General features: G+C 38.1%; 2 protein-coding genes across 5 annotated transcripts in view; one reads left to right on the top strand and one right to left on the bottom strand.

Annotated features, from left to right (window-relative positions):
- The window catches only part of LOC100015773 (uncharacterized), a 36,899-nt gene extending 36,503 nt beyond the window's left edge, over positions 1-396 (bottom strand). The window contains exon 1 of the mRNA XM_056826139.1: positions 256-396. The gene's annotated coding sequence lies outside the window, so the exon portion shown is untranslated. The remainder of the gene's footprint in view (positions 1-255) is intronic.
- Positions 397-718: 322 nt separating this feature from the next.
- NUMA1 (nuclear mitotic apparatus protein 1) overlaps positions 719-24,329 on the top strand; it is a 106,555-nt gene continuing 82,944 nt past the window's right edge. Inside the window, exon 1 of one of the 4 annotated variants that reach the window (XM_007491052.2) lies at positions 719-857. The gene's annotated coding sequence lies outside the window, so the exon portion shown is untranslated. The other 3 variants (XM_056795046.1, XM_007491051.3, XM_007491048.3) reach the window with 3 other exon arrangements.

The raw sequence follows: 24,329 nt of genomic DNA on the forward strand, positions 1-24,329 counted from the left end.
ATGCTAGCTGAATGAATAGTGAACGGGGTTCCCCGCCACTCTCGTGCCTGAATCCCATTTCAGGCTTTCTAACAGGGATCCATCCGTGTTACTTTCCCCCTGGATTATCTCAGGTTCCTATAGTTTAGTTCTCCCTGCTTTGGGGCCGTCTTAGGTCCTTATAATGGGTTTACCTATGTTTGACATGAAACTTGTAACCACCCAAGTGCCTTCAATCCTTGCCCAGCAGGCTCCCCAGCTGCTGCCCAGACTCACCAGCTCTGTTTCCGTCAGCCTTTTGCCTTCCCGTACACCGGGGCACATTTAGCCCAGCGCCATGGTAACCACCATCATCACAGCCTCCCAACCTTTGTACGCCCTGCCCCGGGGCATGCCGGGACTTACAGCGCTCCCCGCCCTTTGCCGTGGCCGGCGGGAAGGGAGATTGACTTGGCCGCAAAGAATCCTGGGACTTGTAGTTTAAGGCTTCCAAGATCAGATATCAGAACGTCAACAGTCTGGCCTTCTCAAGCTCCTCGGTCCCTACGGTCGTCGATCCTTAAATTTTTCGCCCCAACCTCTACCTTAACCACCCCTTCTCTACTCCCCGCTCTGGCCCGGGTCCCTGTCCAATCCTCGAAGTAGCCGCAAAGAACACTGGGATTTGTAGTTCAAGTCTCCCTCCGGCCGGAGGGGGGCAGAGAATCCTTAGTCCTCCACCCCTCTCCGGCCTCGAGCTCCCTTCTCCCAAGCAACCGTCCTCCTCCCTTCTTTCCCCTCTCTGCCGGGGCTGCGAAAGTGAGCATGTGCAAGGTGACATCAGCTTGGTTCGACCAATGAGGAGGCAGCGCGAGGGGGGCGGCGCTGCAGTTCAAACTGTGAGTCTCTTCGGCGGTGGCGGCGGCTTAAGGGGATGGGGGTGGGGAAGTGGTCTGCTCTGTGAATCTCGAAGGCGGTGGACCCTCGGGTCGGCTCTGGGATCTCGTGCCCCTGGGAGAGACGCGCGCGTGCGCGGCCAGGTAAGGCCGGAGGTAGGGGGCGGGAGAGAGTCAGAGATGTAGCCCTTCGGTTAGGGTTAGGAAAGGGGGGGGGGTTAAACGACGGACAGAAGTCGCCACCAGAGTGGCTAATTGGAGGGGAGAAAAGAGGGAGGGGCTTGGGGTCAGGGTAGCTTGGCTCTATTGGGGCTGTGGAGGCTTTGTGGATGCCGCCTTTAGGTGGAGGGAGTTGGGGCTGTGAGGGAAGGAGAATCTGAGGAGTGGTGGAACCTTTAAGTGCTCGCTGTGCCCGGCACTGGCCTTGGTGATATGTTCAGTGACAAAAGGGACAAAGCCTCTACTAGGATCCACTGCATGTAAAAGGGCATACGGAATTCTGTTTTGTTTTTCTCAAAATAAATAAAGGGCCACTTTCTGGGAGAGGGTATCTGAGCTTTGTAGGCTATGGATTCTAAGCAGTGTAAGGGAGGATAGGGAAAGTTCCATGCTTGGAGAATCTAGGTCAAGTCAAGCATTTATTAAGCGTCTACTATGTGCCAGGCACCATAACAGGAAATAGGAATGCTTTTTGGGAAGAACAGCAAAGAGGCAAGTATAGCTTGACCACGGGGTATTTGAAGGACAGTAATGTATAAAAAGGCAGTCGATAAACGTTTATTAAGAACCTATATATGTGCCATGCACAGTTCTATGCCATAGGATGATAGTTTGAGTGGAGTTATGAATATCTTTAGATTATAGGGGGTTGTATTTGATCCTAGAGTCAGAAAGGAGCTATTGAGAAATACAGACTTAAATTAGAGTCTAGGCACTCCTAGCCCATCCACACATTACAATAACTATTCCCTCTGGCTGCCCCCTCATTCCTGGAATGTTTTTCCTTCACAACTGCCTACTGGCATCTTTGCTTCATTTAAGTCAGTTAAAATTCTGTCGTTTATTGGAAGGTTTTCCCAAACCTGCTTAATTCTAGTGACTTCCCTCTGTTAATTATTTACTATTTATTTTGCATATAGCTTGCTTTATACATATTTGTTTGCATTGTGGTCTACTTCATGAGATTGTAAGTTTCTTGAAGGCAGACTGACTTTGCTTCTTTGGTATCCCCAGATCTTATTACAGTGACTGCTGGAACTTAATTAATGTTTATTGAGTGAATCAACAAGTTAATAGTCAAATCAAGAGGTAACAAAGGCTTGAATTAGAGTGGCTGTGGTATGAGTTAGAGTGTAAACTCCTTGAAGGAAGAGCTCTTTTTTATATCTTTAGTGCCTGGCAGATAGCAAATACTTACTTAATAAATGTTTGATTGATGAAGTTGAAAGAAGACCTATGTGAAAGATGTAGAGATAGAAACAAATAGATTTGTTGACTGATTGGACATAAAGGGTGAAGGAATCAAGGATGATGCCACCAAACTGGTTGATTGCTAGTTACCCTTTAAAATGGAGAATTTTTTAAAGAAGTATAGGTTTGAGGATAAGATATATCTGTATCTGTATAGTTAATTTTAGTTGGGTCTGACTCTGTGACCCCATTTGAGATTTTCTGGGCAGAGACACTAGAACAGTTTGCCATTTTTTTTCTCCAGTTCATTTACAAATGAGGAACTGAGACAAAAAGAATGTCTTGAGTCTCTTTCTCTCTCCTCCCTCTCCCTCTCTCTCTCTTCTATGTATATACCATATGCTTTTTTTTGCATGTTCTAAATTTGAGATGCCAACAGATCCTTTCTCCCTCTTGTCCTAGAACCATAAGCAAATCAATTCTGCTATTTTCTTTGGATTGAGTATAGTCTGTCTAGCAGGGACTGCCTTTGCTATTGTACTTATATCAACAATTAGCTCAGTTCTTAGTACCTACTTGTGCCTGGCATTGTCATTAATTTATGGAGAGGACAGGCCTTTTAATACAGCTTCCAGACTTTTGCTCACCCTATTTCTCAATATCACTCTTAAAATGTGATTCCTAGGAAGTAAAACATTTAAAATGTGACCCAAGTAGAATTGAGTTAGATATCACCTTCCTTGCCTTGAATGCCAACCTAAGATTGTGAAAAAAAAAATTTTTTTTAGCAGCTATTTTCATGCTGCTCTTCTTAAATTTGTAGAAAAAACTGACACATGCTATGTCCCACACCCAGGGACCCCTCTCTTATGCAAAGCATTTGGGAGAAAGGTGTCATGTCTTCTCTGCAGAATATTGTGACTTGGGTACAAATGATAAAAAATATATAAGACTTGAACAGCTATAAAAGGAGGACATGTAAATGTCAATGAGAGGTAGCAGATGAATAGCTTAAGTTATACTGATATTTATGAAATATTAATACTTTATGGGGGTTCTTCACCTGGCATCTATGAAGTTGATTTATTCTTTTAAAGATATTTTGATAAATATTTCAGTATACTTGGTTTCCTATGCAGTCCTTTATATATTATCTTGTGCATTTTAAAAATGTTATTCCGTGTAGTTCATAGGCATCATCATTCTACCAAAGAGATCTATGACACAAAAAAGATTAAGAATTTTCCACTGAGAAAATCTGTTATATTGGGTTGATTGTTGTCCTTCATATTTGAAGAGGACCCAAATCACTGTGATGTCTTTTGACTTAAGCATAAATTGGATTTAAATGAGGTAAAGTTGCACAAAGTCTTTGATCTCACCATCTCATCCTAGAGTCGTCAAGGTCCACTAATAAGACAAAAGTCAAGATGACTAGTGATAGCTCTTTGGGATGAAGTTAATGACCTTGTGTTCTTCAATGTTTAACTCATTTTGATGTCTAAGCATTCTGTATTGCTAGCTTCTACCACCTTCATGGCCTTTGGAACATCTGCCCTTTCTGCTGGGGAAAGTCTTCATATGCCTGGAGTGGACATCTCCCTAACTCATGTTGGGTTTGAGGCCTGTGGGTGAGACTTGGGTGGCAAGTAGACACCAAAGGAGGAAAGCAGGCCTGAAAAGGGCTTGGCAAGCCCCATATAGTTTGGGTCCTGCATAAAGATGATATGCAAATTCATGAAGCTTTCCATTTTATATTAGGTAGAGGATATTCAGAGGATTTATGTAAAGATACTGATAAGATTTGCACAGGAGGAGATTAAGATATGGAAGAAGTTGCAATTTTTCTCCCTGGCAAAAGGTATACTGACAATGTCTCCATCTAAGTAAATTTCATCTTATTAGGTTTGACTAGTCATTCTAGTTTGACAAGAAAGTCTATCTAGATGTTTTTGGATCCTGACTTGGTCATCTAGTCTTTTAATATTTCATTGAAGTTTCCTGACATTTGCAAATTTGATAAACATGCCCTCTATGCCTTTCCAATGTCATTTATTTAAAAAAAAATGTTGAGTAATGTAGAACCAAGGGAAGTCTCTCTTGGACTGCCCATTAACAATTTTTGGTATGCTTGTTTCTTTCTTTTTTTTTATTAACCGTTATTTTTCTGTCTTAGTAAGAACTCTATAAGCAAAGGCTAGGCAAATAGGGTTTAAGTTAGTGATGGTGAACCAACAGCACACCAAATGCTCTGTGGGCACATGGGCACACCTTGACCCTCTAGTTCATTACTAGAAAGGCAGAGGGATTCAGGCTGAGCTGTTCCTCTCCCCCTCTTCACTGTGCCTGATGACATTTTTTTCATATTCCCTGCCCCTCTACCCAGCAGCCCAATGAGAGAGCACTTTCTCCCTCCCTGTGTGGGGTAAGGGGGAGAGGGCATTCCCTGCAATTGGGGCGGGGAGAGACAGGGTGTGGCATTTGGTCTGGGGGGGGGGGGGACAGGACTGGGGCCTAACACTCTATCTTGAAAAGATTCACCATCACTGGTTTAAGTGATTTGCTTAGTCATACAGTTGGGAAACATCTGAGATCATATTTGAACCCAGGTCTTCCCAAATACAGGCCTTGCCTGGCATTCCATTCTCTGATCCACATAGTTGAGCTGTCCCAGTGTGGTTATTTCTTGAAATAGTGCAGGAGGTGCCCAGTGAATAAAATTCAACTTTGCAGATTCTTGCCTTCCTCAAACTAGGGAAAAGGCTGGTGCATGGCAGTGTGGGGGAAGTTAAGAATGCATATTTTGTGTATTTTGACTATTTGAATTCCTCTCTCAATTTGCCTGGCAGGGATGCTGTGTGTCTCCCCGCCTTTGTAAGGATGGTTGAAATATGATTGCAAGCACATTGTCTTATGAGTGGGCAGCAGCTACAGCTGTACCTTTGCTATGTAATATAGCTGGTGGTGCAGTGGAGAAAGTTGGGGCCTAGAAAACAAAGGAAGTCCTGAGTTCCAGTTTGGTCTTAGATGCTATCTGTGTGCACAACAACTACCTCATAGGACTTTCACTTATTTATATGTTTGTTTGTTTGTCTTTTAAAGATTTTTTATTAATTAATTTAGAATATTTTCCCATGGTTACATGATTCTTGTTCTTTTCCTCCTCTCCTCTCTACCCCCTCCCAGAACCAATGAGCAATTGCACTGGGTTTTACATGTATCATTGTTCAAAACCTATTTCCATATCATTAATATTTGTAATAGAGTGATCACTCAAAGTTAACATCCCCAATCATATCCCTATTGAACCATGTGATCAATCATGTTTTTTCTTCTGCTCTGTTTCTACTCCCATAGTTCTTTTTTTTTTTTAAACACTTACCTTCCATCTTGGAATCAATGCTGGGTATTGGTTCCAAGGCAGAAGAGTGGTAAGGGCTAGGCAGTGGAGGTTAAGTGACTTACCCAGTGTCACACAGCAAGGAAGTGTCTTGAGGTCAGATTTGAACCCAGAACCTCCCATCTCTGGGCCTGGCTCTCGATCCACTGAGCCACTCAGCTGCCCCCCCCCACAGTTCTTTCTCTGGATGTGGATAGCATTCTTTCCCATAAATTCCTCTGTATTGTCCTGTGTCACTGCATTGTTGCAAGTAGAGAAATCCATTACATTTCAATTGTACCACAGTGTATCAGTCTCTGCATACAACGTTCTCCTGGTTCTGCTCCTTTCGCTCTGCATCAGTTCCTAGAGGTCTTTCCAGTTCATATGGAATTCCTCCATTTCTTTATTCCTTTGAGCACAATAGTATTCCATCACCAACATATATCACAATTTATTCAGCCATTTCCCAATTGATGGACATCCCCTCATTTTCCAGTTTTTTTGCCACCACAAGGAGTGTACTCATAGGGCTTTTATAAGGATCACATGAAATAATGTTTATAAAAGTGCTTTAGCATGGTATCTGACACATAGTAGGTGGCATATAAATGCTCATTCCCCTTCCTTCTCTATAAGGAGAGATTGTTGAAATCTCCTCTCTTCCTGGGCCTCCTTCTGTTAAAGTAGGAGAGGGAGAGGAGAACACGATGGGAATGGCATGGTTCTCCTTAGGACTTAAAAAGAGGGCCATTATGTATTTTGCCACTATCCCATAGTACTATCTCATGACCAATGGCCTCTGTGTCTTTAGTCACAGTGAAACCCAAAGCTCCTCTTCCTCAAATAATTATCATATATTTAGTGAGTGCCTAGACAGACTCAGCTTTGGGCTAGGTGCTGTGGAGTTTGAGAGCCTCACAGTGCTCATTGGGATTACAGATTATGTTTTTTTTTTAAAGCTTCATTATTTTATGGTTATAATTTACCTATTATAAAAATAGGCACATATAAATAAGTTGGATAGATAAGAGATGACTGGAACTGCCTTCTCTGTGCTGACCCTAAGGATGTATAGCAAATTGTTTCTGATTCACCAGGAGGCTTGGGAACCTTTTCTTTCAACTGAGGGATGATGACAACACCTAATACAGGAGGCTGAGTTGATTGACAGTGAGTAGGATGGATTAATAAATGCTTGAGACCCTTTTTAATGCTGCTAGTGGCTAAGCAAGGCAGCTAGGGATTATCATACTAAGCTTTACATAATGAATCTGCTTAGGCCCAAGCCTATAGAGGCAAGTGAAGTCTCTTAACCTAATTCCTGGTACTTCTTCTCTATGATTTAACTTATGAATTTTCTGGAAACAATGATTTAATTCTTTTCTGCACCTTTATCTGACTGTAGTCATTTTTTGGGTGTATGTTAAGTATTAAAAACACATGGCAGTTGCAAATAACACTTGAGTTGGTACAGGTTGTTGCTGCTAAGTGGGTAGGAGAGGTCTGAAATGAGCATTTTTTACTATACAGTGTGAACTTTAAAATTACTCCACCCTACTTAGAGGCACTTTAGGGGAAGATAAGGTTGTAATCTCCTAATTGAACAATGAAGGTACTTAGTTCTCACCTTATAGTGAAGCTAGGCCTTTAAGCTAAATCTATTTTTAGGTCTTAATACAAAAAGGTGTTAAGTAATGTGACAAGGGAATCACTTTTGAAAGACTGATATATATTAAATTAAGGTCGCCAAGGAATTCAGCTATGTAATTCCTAAATGAAAACTCAAGTCAGCAGTCAATCTTTTATGGAGTTTAATTACAATAGGAGGAAGAAAGGAATTCGAGATAGAGAGAGAGAAAAGGGGAGAGAAGGGAATAGGGCTTAAATACCCCTTCTGTTTAGGCTGGGCCAAAAGGCCCAAGCCCTTAGATAGCTGGGGCAAAGAAAAGAGATCAGTCCCTATTACTCACGTGACCAAAATGGAGAAACAGTCTCAGAGGCCCCCACTTTCAGCTTCCTTCAGAGCAAGCTTCTCAGAGCACACACCAACCACACCGACCAACTTATCCACCACCACCACTAGTCTTCAGACCCCCCTTTCCTTAAGGAAACCATCCAAGTTGCCTCCCCTCAGTCCTCACATCTACCAATCACTCTCCATCAATTTCCCTGTGCCAATGGAGGCTCTAGCTTAACCCAGGACCGCCCAGAGGTCTCTGGCTTTTGCACATGTCTGTTGAAGGTCATATTTTCAAATAATTAAATCTTTGATCCTTTTCTACAGCCCTTTCTAAATCCTGTTAACCTGAGTAGGGTAGAGATTGGAATAATTAAATTTTGATCTAGGCTGCAGCCCTTACTCAATCCTGTTAGGACTGAATAGGGTGGAGATTGATTCCAAGTATCTCCATTGTATCAATTCTAAAATCAATCATGACTCAAAGAAATTCCTGTTCTATGCTTAAGCATAGGTCAAAGTCCTTTCCATTGTTCAGCAAAAGGTTTCTGTCCTAAAGTAATCTTAAGAAGGGAAGAGAAGGAACCTCCCATGCCAATGGGGTTCACATTCCAATAGTCAAGACCCACTATCAATAGGGAATTTTCCAAGTATGAAATTTCCCAATGGTGAAATTTCCAACATTTATAAGTCTAAGAAATTTTGAGGTTTACAGTAACTATAGAGGTTAAATTAATCACAAAAAGGTCAAGTAACTAACAAAAGGTGAATTTAACAAAGAAGTGTTAAGTAACTCAAAAGAGATAATCAAAGAAAATGAAAACTAAAAATATAGGCAGTCCTGGAGGAAGCCTTTGATGTGATTGATAGATTTGAAAATTTAGAGGAGGAGACACAAGGGTGAAAGGTCTATATATGTGGGATTTTTCGTCTTTATTAGCGTGGCTACAAGCTATTGTCCAGTTTGGTGGTGAGTTTCTGGCTGATTTTTCCTCCTTTACTTTTCCAACTTTATCCCCTTAGAAGCCTCTAATCTTCTTCAGAGACCTAGAGGCGGGGATTTTAAAACACCCCCTGGAACAGGCCAGGCAGCAGAATCCTATATCCTCTTCCCCACTCCTTAAATTCCCTCCCTCTATATTAATTAAATTACCTTAAATTTCCAGACTGACTTGGGTATTTTATTTGGGATTTTCCCCGGTGACCAATTAACTCTAGATCTTTCAGTCACAACCCTAAAATTATCTTTACAAAGGAGGGAAGTGGGAAGATCTTCCTGAGGACAGAGGGGAAGGAAATCACTATCTATAAAAAAGGTACATAAGATGGATTCTCATTAAGAGTTAAAATGAGAACTGAAACAAAGTTTGAATTCAGAAAAGCAGGGGAGCAATCATGGAGGGAAGAGTGAAGGGAACAGGCACACCACGAACCTTATTACCATCTGAACAGGATAAAAGAAGATTGAATATAATTATATCCACAGACTAATAAAGTCTCATATAGAAATAGATTAAACTCAAAAGAGAACTAGTAAGGGATTAGGACAAGCCAGGAGGGATAGAGGAGCTTAAGGAAGATAGGATAAATAAATTAATAGTCAAAAGCAAAACAAACCCAAATGTAGAAGAAAGGGGATTAAAAGGAGAAAAGACCTGAGAGCAAGCAGTTACAGGAAGGTGAAGAACTGCAACGGCAGAAACTGACATGGTACTTAATGCCAGAACACTCATTTCGGGGGTTTAAAACAAGAGGTGCTCACTAAACCTGCCCATTGTATAAAGTCAAGAAATTTCCCCCTCATTTGTGGTTGCTGCTTTTTTTTTTTTAATCTGTATCTTCTGTCTGAGAATTTTTCTGTCTTAGTAATAACTCTTAAGATAAAAGGGCAAGCCAGGACTAAGCAAATGGGGTTAAGTGACTTGCACAGGGACTTGCTAGGAAGCATTTGAGTCCAGATATGAACCCAGGATCTCCTATCTCCAGGCCTGGTTCATCTATCCACTGAGCCACCTAGCTGCCCCTATAATTAATATTTTAGCAAAAGACCTACTGCAACCTATCATAAAGAATACTCATTTACTCAAAATTCATCTCTGTCCTTAACAAAATAACACTTTTTTATAAGATTCACATTTCAAAAAAACATAAGATTTAGTGTCAGTATTTATTAAGTGCTTACTTAATTGCTCTGCACTGGGGGATACCCCCCTCTAAGTAAAAGGACAAAAATAGTTCTTATCAAGGATAAGGATAAGATCAAAATCTAATGAGGGAGATAGCATGTAAACAGCTATGTACAAACAACATACATAAGATGTGTTACCAGGGATAAAGCATTAGGTTCTCTGACTTTATTTCTTCCTCTGCAAAATAGAAGGCATAATAATACTTGCATTATCTGATTCATAGGGTTGTTTTGAGGGGAGTTTTTGGTAAGTCTTGACATTACACATATTTATATTGTTACTGATGCCACTTACTATCTGGAATCGATCTGCCTTTTAGTTCACATGATCATAGATCTAGGGCTGGAAGGGACCTCAGAGGGGCCTGGTACCTGATTTTACAGATGAGTAAACAGACCAAGGGAAAATGACTTACTCAGGATCATATTGGTATTAATCCCTGAGAGGTATTACATGAATCAGTGTCTTCACAAAAAAATATGAAATATATATTGAGTTAAAATTTATGTGGCTTTTTTAAGGACTATTAAAAACAAATCATACCACAAACTAAATAAGTCTAATTACTGGCCTGCTTTCTTCTGCCCATAGCTTTACAATCTAATTTGATTTTGATTACTGAAACCAAGTTTTGGAATACGATAAAATGTGTACTTTCTACTATAGTAGAACACTTTTAAAAACAATGAATGTCACTATTTAAACTTACCAGAAAAAAAGTGTAGGAAGTAATATGATAGGTGCTGTGACTTTTTTATTTAGTACCTCCTGACATTCAAAGCTAAACTCACACAAACACAAATAGAACTATTTGGGAGTCATTGGCAATGTTTTGGGACCCATTTGATATTTAGTACAATGTTAGTACAATCGATCCTAAGAAGAATGGTAAGGGCTAGGCCATTGGGGTTTAGTGACTTGCCCAGGGTCACCCAGCTAGGAAGTGTCTGAGGCCACATTTGAACCCCAGGACCTCCTGATTCTAGGCCTGGCACTCTATCCACTGTGCTACCTAGCCACCTCTGGGACCTGTTACTTTCAAAAGAAGAGAAAACTGCCCAGCCCAACAGTGGGCAAATAACAAAATCAGTTTTAGAAGTCTTAGCTATTATACTTCAAGAATATGGAACATTACCAGTAGAGGTAAACCCTTCTATCCCTGCAGATAGAATTGCCTCCATAATAATTTGAACTTCCACACTCAATACTAGAGAAGCTCTAAGGGAGCAGAATCACCACCACCAATTTAGCAAGGCTATAAGTTCCTCCTGAGTTATTTGTGCTGCTTTTTGGTAGAGGCAAATCCTGTACCAGCAAAGGATCACATGTGGCAAGGAGCAGTTTTAACTTGAAAGAGGGGCCTAGCGGGCCTAGCACATCATAAACATTGGGGCTTTGGAGGTTTGAAGACCTATTGTTATGTTGAATTGCTTTTGTAACCATCATACTTCCACCTGCACAACATGAAAACATACGGACTAATAACTTTATTATTAAAAAAAACACAAACCCTTCACCTTCTGTCTTGAAATCAATACTGTGCATTGGTTCCAAGGAGAAAAGTGGTAAGGGCTAGGCAATGGGGGTTAAGTGACTTGCCCAGGGTCACATAGCTGGGAAGTATCTGAGGCCAGATTTGAACCTAGGACCTCCCTTTTCTAGGCCTGACTCTCAATCCACTGGGCTACCCAGCTGCTCCCCTAAAAACTTTATAGGGAGTCTCAAGACCAACTCCATCTTTTGTAGGATCCCAGGAAATTTGAATATTTATGCTTCCTCCTCCCAGTCTCAGCTACTGAGTGACTGAATTTGAAGCTGATTAATGAGAAGCAGGCTTTGAAGGTTTTTTTCAGGAAAAAATAATCACAGGACTTAATAGCGCTTTTGAAAAAGTTGTTCTCCATCATGCAGGAATCTATTGTTGAAGGCTTTGTGTAGGGGAGAGTGGTCTCTATCAAAATGGACAGTATGAGATACTAACTATTTAGGGGATTTACACCTCCCCCCCAATCTGCTGTTAATTTCTAATCTTTATTTTAAAGTCTTTCCTTAATGGCCAGCATAGTAGTATTAATTAATAGAAAAAGCCTGACATAACCACAGGTGTATGGGAAACAAATGCTTACAAGTAGGGCCAGTTGCTAGAGGAACCCAAATGAGGCAAATTTTTATTTTTCTTAAAAGTTTTATTTATTTATTTATTTTGGGGGTCAGTTTCAAAAATTATTCCTTGGTTACAAAAATCATATTCTATTCCTCCCTCTTCTTCCCCCCCCTTCCTGTAGCCAACAGGCAATTCCACTGGGTATTACATGTGTCCTTGATCAGAACCTATTCATGTTGATGTTTGCACTAGGATGTTCATTTAGGGTCTACATCCCCATTTATATCCCCTCAACCCATGTAATCAAGCAGTTGTTTTTCTTTGGTGTTTTCATTCCCACAATTTTTCCTCTGCATGTGGTAGTGTTCTTTCCCATAGATCCCTCTGGGGTGTTCAGGATCACTGTATTGCCACTAATGGAGAAGTGCATTACATTCGATTGTACCACAGTGTATCAGTCTCTGTGTACAATGTTCTCCTGGTTCTGCATCAATTCCTGGAGGTTGTTCCAATTCCCATGGAATTCCTCCAGTTTATTATTCCTTTGAGCACAATAGTATTCCATCACCAACAGATACCACAATTTGTTCAGCCATTCCCCAATTGAAGGGCATCCCCTCATTTTCCAATTTTTGCCACCACAAAGAGTGCAGCTATGAATATTCTTGTACAAGTCTTTTTCCTTATTATCTGTTTGGGGTACAAGCCCAGTAGTGCTATGGCTGGATCAAAGGGCAGACAGTCTTTTATCACCCTTTGAGCATAGTTCCAAATTGCCCTCCAGAAGGGTTGGATCAATTCACAACTCCACCAGCATGGCATTAATGTCCCCTACTTTGCCACATCCCCTCCGGCATTTGTTACTTTCTGTTGCTGTCATGTTAGCCAGTCTGCTGGGTATGAGGTGATACCTCAGAGTTGTTTTGATTTGCATCTCTCCGATTATAAGAGATTTAGAACGCTTTTTCATGTGCTTATTGTTTTGATTTCTTTGACTGAAAATTGCCTATTCATGTTTTTGTACAATTGATTTAGCTCTTTGTAAATTTGAGTAATTAGACCTTTGTCAGAGGTTTTAGTTACGAAAATTGTTTCCCAATTTGTTATTTACCTTCTGATTTTGGTTATATTGGTTGTGTTTGTACAAAAACTTTTAAATTGGATGTAATCAAAATTATTTGTTTTACATTTTGTGACTTTTCTAAGTCTTGCTTGGTTTTAAAGTCTTTCCTTTCCCAAAGATGTGACATGGATACTATTCTGTGTTCACATAATTTACTTATAGTTTCCTTCTTTATGTTCAAGTCCCGAATGAGGCAATTAAAAAAAAAAAACTTGTTAGCTCACTGAATTTAAAAAAAAAAGGTTTTATGAGTGTCTTTTATTACTACACCACAGATTTCCCTTTCTCACACCCCCAGTCTTTCCTTGTAACAAAGAAAAACAAATATTTGTGCATGCCTAACCACCAGATATCTGACTGTATTTGTATTCAATACTCCCTTCACCTCTGAGAATAGGGAAGTGTATTTCATTGTCAGTTCTTTATGATTGAAATTATGCTTTATGGGTCTTCCTACTTCAAGGGTCAACTGCTTTTTAGATCATTTGGTGCACTGAGTTTAAGGAGAACATGCTCAGTGAGAGTGGTTTGGTGATCTGGGCCTAGAGACCTTGTTAATTAGGCTCTATGCTAAGAGTCTACATCTTCTGATCTCCCAAATCTTCCTTCCCTCTGTGGTTTCATTAGTGTTATATAAACAAAGCCATCTTATTGTTTTTTTTTTTAAAGAGGCAGGCCCATACATGACTTGTTTGTTGAAATGGCCACTCAGACTTGGTGAGATGATTTAAGTAGTGAAAATGTATCTCATTGACTGCATAACTGAAAGGCTCAATTGAGCAGAATATCTGCATTTAACTCTTTTTCTAAGTTTGAGTGTCAGACTTTTAGGGTTTGAATAGTAGTCTGGTTTTGTTGGTGTTGTTGTTTTGTTTGTTTTTATTTAGAATATTTTTCCATGGTTACATGATTCATGATTTTCTCCCCTTCTTTCCTCCCTCCCAGAGCTGACAAGCAATTGCACTGGGTTTTATATGTGTCATTGTTCAAAACCCATTTTCATGTTATTCATATTTGCAGTAATGAAGTGGTGCACTTCACAAAGTGAATTAAAACACCCAGAATTTCAATTATTGGAACCGTAATTTATTAATAAAAGAACAAATAAAGAATCTACCCGCTGGCACAGCCTTCCCTAATGGAGGCTGCCCTGGTCTAACATTTTGGAACAGTTTATATATGGTTACAAGATACAAAGTTATTTCCTTTTACATATAAGTTCTTAATCAAACAAACCTTATCACCGACACAGGAATGTGGGGTCAGAGATGAGGAGACAATCCTCAGATTTATATGGGGGTTGTTATTTAGGGGCTGTTTATTTTCACATTCACTTAGTCACTTAGCCCTAGTCAGCCATATGTTATCTTGCTTCCATCCCAACCTCCTGAAATTCCTTTTGTCTCCTGCCCCTTTCTAATTCTCATACCCCAAGCTAAGTAGAGACTGGTCTGTTGTCTGCATAAATAGCTTGACTTCCTGGGGGGAGAAAAGCTGGGTCTGTTCCCTAAAAATGCAGTCTTTTTTATCTATTTCAATTTTACTATCCTTCCCTTGTTGGACTACTTCAGTAGAGCAATCTTTTTTAATGCTAAAACCCCAATCATATTCCCATTGAACCCTGTGATCAATCCTATGTTTTTCTTCTGCATTTCTGCTCCCACAGCTCTTTCTCTGGATGTGGATAGCGTTCTTTCCCATAAGTTTCTCTGGATTGTCCTGTGTCACTGCATTGCTGCTAATAGAGAAGTCCATTACATTTCAGTTGTGCCACAGTGTATCTGTCTCTGCATACAACGTTCTCCTGGTTCTGCTCCTTTTGCTCTGCATCAATTCCTGGAGGTCTTTCCAGTTCACATGGAATTCCTCCAGTTCATTTTTCCTTTTAGCACAATAGTATTCCATCACCATCAGGTACCATAATTTGTTCAGCCATTCCCCAATCGATGGACACCTCCTCATTTTTCAATTTTTTACCACCGCAGTGTGGCTATAAATATTTTTGTACAAATCTTTTTCCTTATTATCTTTTCGGGGCACAAACCCAGGAGTGGTACGGCTGGATCAAAGGGCAGACAGTCTTTTAAAGTCCTTTGTGTAGAGTTCCAAATTGCCTTCCAGAATGATTGGACCAATTCACAACTCCACCAGCAGTGTATTAGTGTCCCAATTGTGCCACATCCCCTCCAACACTTATTACTTTACTTTGCTGTCATATTGGCCAGTCTGCTGGGTGAATTCTGATTTGTTTAGCCATTCTCAGTTAAGGGCATTTACTCTATTTCTTTGCTATTATCAATATTTTGCCATACCGCCAATGTCACTAAATAATAAACATTTATTAGGCACCTTCTACTTGTCTGTAGAAAGAGCATTCCAGCCAGAACAAATTCCCCAAGCAGAGATTGGAGTGTCTTGATTGAGGAACAACCAGGAGACCAATGTCAGTGGATTAGAGTATGTATTAGGAATAATATGTAAGAAGCTTGGGAAAGGGAGGTTATAAAGAGTTTTGAATACCAAAGAGAACATTTAGTCTTTGATCATGGAAATAATGGGGAGTCACTGGAGTTTACTGATTGACTAGGGGGTGGTGACAACATGGTAAAGACCTTCACTTTAGGAAAGTCTCCTTAAGGGTCTGAATGGAGGATGAATTGGAGAGACATAAGGCAGTCAGACTCACCAGCGAGCTCTTGAAATAATCTAGGCATGAGGTGATAAGGGACTGAATGAAAGTAGTAGCACTGTCAGAGGACACAAGATGTAGTATTGGAGAAATGTTTGTAAAGGTGAAATCCTCAGACTTTAGCAAAAGATTGGATGTGGGAGCCTTTCTCTTATACCTTCTTGGTTCAAAGGTTTTTAAAAAACTTATAATGTGTTTAGTTAGTGCTAGTACTGGGTGCTATTATGGGTTGCAGATGAAAAAAGTATTAAGATGTTCTCTTTCCCAAGAAGTTCATCAGATAGAGACATAACCAATATATTTGAAACAAATATTGAATAGATAATCCCTACCTGGTGAATATTTTCCCAGTTTTTTAACACTAAAGCATTAAAATTGTTAAATAAATACCAGACAGGATTAATGAAAAATAATTATTTTAAGCTATAGATTCGGCTCATTTAAGAGCCTTCTAGAGGAAATAGAAGGAATACAACTCTTCCTTGCAAAAAAATTAAGATATATTATGAAGAAAGCTAGAATGTGAAATAAGCCATGTGATTTTTTTTTTAAACCCTTACCTTCCATCTTGGAATCAATACTGTGTATTGGCTCCAAGGCAGAAGAGTGGTAAGGGCTAGGCAATGGGGGTTAAGTGATTTGCCCAGGGTCACACAGCTGGGATGTGTCTGAGGTCAAATTTGAACCTAGGACCTCCCCTCTCTAGGTCTGACTCAATCCACTGAGCCACCCAGTTGCCCCCTAGCCATGTGATTTTGAATTCAGTGTTCTGTCTACTCTGCCATGAATGGTTATTAACTATAAATGCAAAAGGAGTTTATTAAAGTAAAGGCCCAGAAAGAAGGAAGAGTGTATGTAGACTGGAATAGTTATCAAATGAGAAGGCTGGAATAGATGATATCTTAAGTCCTTTCTAGCTCTAATATATTGTGATTGTAAGCCTTGAAGGATCAATAGGATTTAGATGGTTGAAGGGAATTTATTATAGAGGATGAAAAATTGTGAGGAAATATACAGTAGACCAAAAAAGAACATTGAACTTGAGGGGGCAATATTAGATGTATTATACAGAACTTTGTACTTATTAGTTCATCCTGACTTAGGTACTTGGTAGCTCTATGATCCAGGGCAAGTCACTTAACTACTTGCCAGTCTCAATTTCCTCAGATGTTAAGATGAGGATAATAATAGCACCTAACTCACCAAGTTGATGTAAAGATCTGATGAGATAACATGTAAATCACTTTGCAAACCTTAAAGTATTTTTGGATGCTGCTTTTGTTGTTACTATTAAGCCTGATCTAACATGAAATAGTATATTATATATAGTGGGAAAATATTTTTAATTGATGTCTTTTGTCTTTATACTGTTCTCATTTCCAAATGTATCTTTCTCTAAAAAAGAAAGACAAAAAACCCACATAGTTGAGCAAAAATATTATCTTAGCTATTTGACAGTGTATGCAGTGACCCACACCCACATTCTCTTATTTCTGCAAAGAAACAAAAAAGATCATGTTGAGAGAATTAAATATAAATGAATAAAAATCAAAGTTCTTTAAACTTTTTGGAAATTTTTTTTTTTAGAAATCATTCATTTAATTTCAAATGAGTTAAATATATACATGAAGTATATCACAAAATGAATATAGTTAATGTATATTTTTATGTTTAATTTTCATTAATTTAGTAAGATTTAGAACTAGAAAAAGTCCTTAGAGATTAGTTTAACTTATTTTTATTTTATTCTAAAAATTACATTTTAAGTTAAACTTAAATACAATTAAATATACAAAGAGAATTGTATATGAAATTTCATTGTTGCATGTTCATTTTTTAAAGTATACGCTAAATTTAAGAGTAATAAAATTGCCCTGTTTGTGTTCTCTTCTTAAATTTTTTCTTCTGTGTAATTAAAAAATTTATTTGATGCTCTCTTCTTTTTTGCATCAAACTCAACCTTTACTTTGTACCAAGTATAAGCTAACAAAAATCATCAGTGCCTCTAAAATACATGCATCATTCTACATATCTAGTCCTTTCTGCCAAGAGATTTTTGAAGTCATCATTGGTTATTTCTATTGGTTGGAATTCTGAAGTCTTTCAAAGATATTTTCCTTAATTTTTTGGTCATTACATGAATTATTCAGGTTCTATTCATCCTACTTTTCAATACTTCATACAAATCTCCCAAAGATTTTCTGAATCTTTATAATTTCTCATGATGCAATAATATTTTCCATGACATTCCTGTACAACAATTTATTTGGCCATTAACTATCAATACCTAGAAAATTAACTGACTTGACTAAGGGCCTCCTAACTCCAAAAACAGCATTCTTTGTGGCTATATATTACTCTAAAGTCATTTTCTCATGTCCAAAGACTCTGAACTGAAACCATTTTATAGTAAATGTTCTGATCTGTCCCTCTGTAGGTTCCTTTAGGATCAATCTCTCCAGGTGCATCTGTGTCACTGTGACCCTCCTCAGAATGAGGCAAGGTTGGCTGGTCAAGGCCTATTTTTACTGGGACACTGGATTCATGTTTCCCCTTGAACAACGTTTCTCTTTCTAGCATTGATATTTAATTTTTTTTTTATCTTCTTCTAAGGCTTACATTTGAGTGATTTTTATCTTGAGAGTCTATAGCTGTCTGTCTCCTGATTATAAAGATGGCCTTTCTCCATTTTACAGATGGAGAGATTGAGGTACAAGGAAGTTCCTCGTCAGTGGCAGAGCTATCAGTAAAATTCTTGTTAGCTGACATTTTTCAGTGCCCCACATTAGAATTAGACCTTACATTCTAACTTTTTGAAGCAACTTTATTTTAAGCACTTTATTTTCCCCTAATTTATCATTTTTTCATTTTCTTTCTACTACCTTTCTTCTTTTTCCTTCTCCTGCCATATTTATGAGTAGTAAAGATTTATGAGTAGTCCAGATAATGATTGAACAGGTTCTGATATTTCACAATCTTTTCTGCATTTTTATGATCTTAAACATTGGCAATTAACCGACTAGAGGTCTAGTAAACCTAAGGCTGGAGACTACCCAGAACTGCAGTGATAAGTAATTAGCTAGTGACTTAAGTCATCTATGGGCCAAAGTATACTCCTCATATTGGAGGATCAGGGTATATTCAACTTCAAGCTTTCTTTTTGAGGTGAGCTAGATTAGGCAGCCTTTGAGAAAACTGAGCCTAGAGTTTATATAATATCAAAATAACTAATCATAATAGCTCCCATTTTTTTCCTTTAATGTCATTTTAATGTATTTTAATGTCATTTCTGGAAATATTGTGTGCTACTCACACCCAATAACTGTAACAAAGAACAAGAAAAAATACTTGGTGAAGAAATACATCATTCTGCCTAAAAGTTTCTTACCTGTCTACCTGGAGGAGAGAGTGAAATGTTAGGATTCAGCTTCCTTTAGATGAACTTTACAGTTACATTGTTGAAGTCATTGTTTATGTTGTTCTTGTGGTATTTCAGTCAGCAAGTGTTTAATACCTGCTTTAGGCCTGGCACTGTGCTAAGTGCTGGGATCTAAACACAAAGAATGGAATGATTCTTACTTGTGATGAACTTGTATTTTAATGATTTTTATTTCAATGTGATCATTTTGTATACATCTTACCATGTTTCTTTGAATTCCTCACTTATTTTTTTGCTGCACAGTAATGTTCCATAATATTCATATACCTGGTGTGTTCATTGATTCTTTGATTACTACTTCTGATAATTTATGTGGAAACAAATTATATCACCAGAAGGAACCAAGAAAGCATTTCTAGGGTTTTTGAAGTTCTGGGCAAGAAAATAAAGAAAATAGGTGGTCCTATTCTTCATCCCTATTGACAATTAAAAGAGGACATTTGAAAAAGAAAATAGATTTGAGACACAGACAACTGGTACTAGTATAGTATTATAGATTCCTGATTTCTGTTTTCTAGGTCTGATCATCACCTTTATTTTATTTTTAAGTTGACTGAAGTTTTTATTGAAATAAATTTTGTATGTGTCTTTTATGAAAGTTTGTTCTTTTTAAACATTCTTTCCTTTTTAAATTTTGAGCTCTAAATTCTCTTCCTCCTTCCCAACCCAGCCTTCCCACTGAAAAGGCTGGTAATAGGATATCAGTTGAACAGGTGAAATAATGAAAAACATTTCTGTATTAGCTATATTTTTTTTAAAAAGAAAGAAAAATAAAGTGAGAAAATTGTACTTCATTTTGCACTCACAGAGTTCTTCAGTTCTCTCTGTAGAGGTGCACAGTATTTTTTTTAATCCTAAATCCTTTAGAATTGTCTTGGATCATTGTATTTCATTAGAGTAGCTATGTCTTCCAGGTTGAACATTATTGCAACATTGCTGTTACTGTGCACAATGATCTCCTGATTTTTCTCACTTCATTTAGAATCAGTTCATATAGATCTTGTGATGTTTTTTGACCCCCCTACCCTCCCTTTAGCATTTTCTACAGCACAATAATACTCCATCATACTTATATACCACAGCATTTCCAAATGATGAATATCTCCTTGATTTACAAATCTTTGCCACTACGAAAAGAGCTACTGCTGCTATAATTATTTTTGTATAAAATAGTTCCTTTTTTAAAAATCTCTTTGGAATTCGACCTACCAGCTAGATCAAAGGATATGCACAGTTTTGGGTATAGTTCCAAATTGTTCTCCAGAATAGTTGGACCAATTTGCTACTCCACCAACAGTTCTTTATTGTACCTATTTTCTGCTCATTTCCTCTAACATTTTTCATCTCTGATAGATGTGAGGTGGTTACCTAATAGTTTTTAAAATTTGTATTTCTCTAATCAATAGTTATTTAGAACATTTTTTCATACTACAGATAGATTTGATTTCTTTTTCTAAAAACTGCCTGATTATGCCTTTTTGCCATTTATAAATTGAGGAATGGCATTTATTTTTCTAAATTTTCCTCAACAGGGAAGATAGAGGAGAGAGAAGGAGGGAAAGAAATGGATTGCAAAATGTTAGGAAAAGATTATTAAAATTTGTGTTGACATAAAAAATTACTGAAATGACTGGAAAAGAATTAAAATAAATTTGCCTCAGCATATATTTGAGAAATGAAGCCTTTTATTAGAGAAAGTTGCTATAAACTTTTTTATATTACTTTGTCCATGGAACCTTTTATTATTATCTGTTTAGCCTAAAAACTTTTATTTATTTAATTAATTTAGAATATTTTCCCATGAGTACATGATTCATATTCTTTCTCTCCCTTCCTCCGATCCCCCTCCTGTAGCCAAGAGCAATTCCACTGGGTTTTACATGTGTCATTGATCAAGACCTATTTCCATATTATTAATATTTGCATCAGGGTGATCCTTTAGAGTCTACATCCCCAATCATATCCCCTTTGGACCCATGTGATCAAGCAGTTGTTTTTCTTCTGTGTTTCTATTCCCGTAGTTCTTTCTCTGGATGTTGTAAAAATTAAAATTAAATCTTAATAATAAAAATATTATATTTTAAGGGATTTATTAATGATCATTAGAAATCAAGGAATAAAGAAGATACAAAATAAAGACCACATGCCCATGGTTGATGAGCCATTTCAAAATCCCCAGGTTCAGCTTACCACTGCCAACATGCTGGCTGCAAGCCCAAGAAAGAGGTCCAAGAGGACTGCTCACTTGCTAATATCCTCATTTTTTTTTTTGAGTGAATTCATCCCATTCATTCACACAGTTGTGATTACTATGTATTTCTTTCAATCCCTTTATTTTCTGTTTCTATTTCTCCTTTTTTTATCCTGCCTCTGCCCAAAAGTATCTTTTGCTTCTAACTACTGCCTCCCTTGATTTGCCTTCCCTTTTATTATCTCTCCCCACCCCCACCTCTCCTTCACTTATCCCCTTCCTTTCTTGCTTTCCTTTTGGGTAAGTTACACTTTTATACATAACTGAGTGTGTATATATAGTCTTCCTTCTTTGTGCCGATTCTGATGAGAATGAGATTCAAGTATTATCTGCCACCTCCTGCCAGTTTTCCCTCCACTATAAAAAGCTCTTCCTTGCATGCCTCTTTATGTAAGAAAAATTTCCCCAGTCTATCACTCCCACCTTCTTCTCCTAGTCTATCTTTTTTTTTTCTTACTCTTTCATTTTTTTGGGATATCATTCTAAAATAATCAACTCACATGCATGCTCTCGGTCTAAACTCCTTTTAACTACCCTAAAAATGATAAAGTTTTTAGGAGTCACATGTATCATCTCATATAGGAATGTAAATAGTTTAACTTTATTGAGTCCCTTATGATCACTCTTTAATGTTTCTTGAATCTGATGGTTAAAAGAATTTCTATTCAGCTCTTGTGTTTTCATCAAGAATGCTTGAAAGTCTTCTATTTCATTAAATATAATTTCCCCCCTTAAGGATTATACTCAGTTTTGCCAGGTTGGTGATTCTTGGTTGTAGTCCCAGCTCTTTTGCCTTCCGGACTATTATAAGCCCTCTAATCCTTTAACATGGTAACTGCTCAATCTTGGGTGAACTTGACTGTGGTTCTATAATATTGGATGCCTAAAGTATTTTTACTTTCTCTTTGACCCACGAGCTCTGGAATTTAACTGTAATATTCCTGGGTGTTTTAAATTTCTGATTTCTGATTCTTTCAATTTCTATTTTACTCCTTGGACTTATGATATGGGGACAGTTTTCCTTGATAAATTCTTGAAACTTCTTCTCTAATCATGAATTTCAGGGAGTCCAATAATTCTTTTCTTTTAACCTTTAACTTCCATCTCAGAATCAATACTAAGTATTAGTTCCAAGGTAGAAGATCAGTAAGAGCTAGGCAGTTGGGATTAAGTGCCTGGCCCAGAGTTACATAGCTAAAAACTGTGTGTCTAAGGCCAGATTTGAACCCAGCAGCTCCTGTCTCCAGGCCTGACTCTCAATCCACTGAACTACCTAGCTATCCCCTCCAGTAATTCTTAAATTATCTCCCATGGCTCTATTTTCTTTTTCTTTTTTTGAAAGAGCTAAACTTTTTATTTTTTATTTATTTATTTTTCATTAAATTTTTTTATTTGGTCAATTTCAAACATTATTCCTTGGTTATAAAAATCATTTTCTATTCATCCCTCCCCTTCCCCCTCCCTTCCCATAGCCAACTCGCAATTCCACTGGGTATTGCATGTGTCCTTGATCAGAACCCATTTCCATGTTGTTGGTATTTGCACTAGGATGTTCATTTAGAGTCTATATCCCCAATCATTTCCCCATCAACCCATGTCATTGAGCAGTTGTTTTTCTTTGGTGTTTTCATTCCCACAGTTTTTCCCTCTGAATGTGGATAGTGTTTTTTCTCCTGTATCCCTCCAGGTTGTTCAGGATCAATGCATTACCACTAATGGAGGAGTCCATTACATTTGATTGTACCACAGTGTATCAATCTCTGTATACAATGTTCTCCTGGTTCTTCTGCATCACTTCCTGGAGGTTGTTCCAGTCCCCATGGAATTCCTCCACTTTATTATTCTTTTGAGCACAATAGTATTCCATCACTAATATATACCACAATTTGTTCAGCCATTCCCCAATTGAAGGGCATCCCCTCATTTTCCAAGTTTTTGCCACCACAAAGAGCCCAGCTATGAATGTTCTTGTACAAATCTTTTTCCTTATTATCTCTTTGGGGTACAAACCCAGAAGTGCTACGGCTGGATCAAAGAGCAGACAGTCTTTTAGCGCCCTTTGGGCATAGTTCCAAATTTCCCTCCAGGATGGTTGGATCAATTCACAACTCCACCAGCAATGAATTAATGTCCCAATTTTACCACATTCCCTCCAGCATTCTTTACTTCATAGCTGTCATGTTAGCCAATCTGCTAGGTGTGTGGTGATACCTCAGAGTTGTTTTGATTTGCATCTCTCTGATTATAAGAGATTTAGAACACTTTTTCATGTGCTTATTAATGGTTTTGATTTCTTTGAGAATTGCCTGCTTATGTCCCTTGCCCATTGCCCATTTATCAATTGGCGAATGGCTTAATTTTTTGTGCAATTGATTTAGTTCTTTGTAAGTCTGAATAATTAAACCTTTGTCAGAGGTTTTTGTTATGAAGATTGTTTCCCAGTTTGTTATTTCCCTTCTGATTTTGGTTACATTGGTTTTGTTTGTATAAAAACTTTTTAATTTGATGTAGTTGAAATTATTGATTTTACATTTTGTGACTCTAAAGTCTTGCTTGGTTTTGAAATCTTTCCCTTCCCAAAAAGATCTGATATGTATACTATTCTCTGTTCACCTAATTTACTTATACTTTCCTTCTTTATGTTCAAGTCTCTCACCCATTCTGAGTTTATCTTGGTGTAGGGTGTGAGGTGTTGATCCAAACCTAATCTCTTCCAAACTGTCTTCCAATTTTCCCAACAGTTTTTGTCGAATAGTGGATTTTTGTCCCAAAAGCTGGGCTCTTTGGGTTTGTCATAGACTGTTTTGCTGAGGGTCCCTTACCCCAAGTCTATTCCATTAATCCTCCTTTCTGTCTCTTAGGCAGTACCAAATTGTTTCGATGACCATTGCTTTATAGTATAGTTTGAGATCTGGGACTGCAAGGCCACCT

This window comes from Monodelphis domestica, chromosome 4, assembly GCF_027887165.1.
Source record: "Monodelphis domestica isolate mMonDom1 chromosome 4, mMonDom1.pri, whole genome shotgun sequence".
NCBI lineage: Eukaryota > Metazoa > Chordata > Mammalia > Didelphimorphia > Didelphidae > Monodelphis > Monodelphis domestica.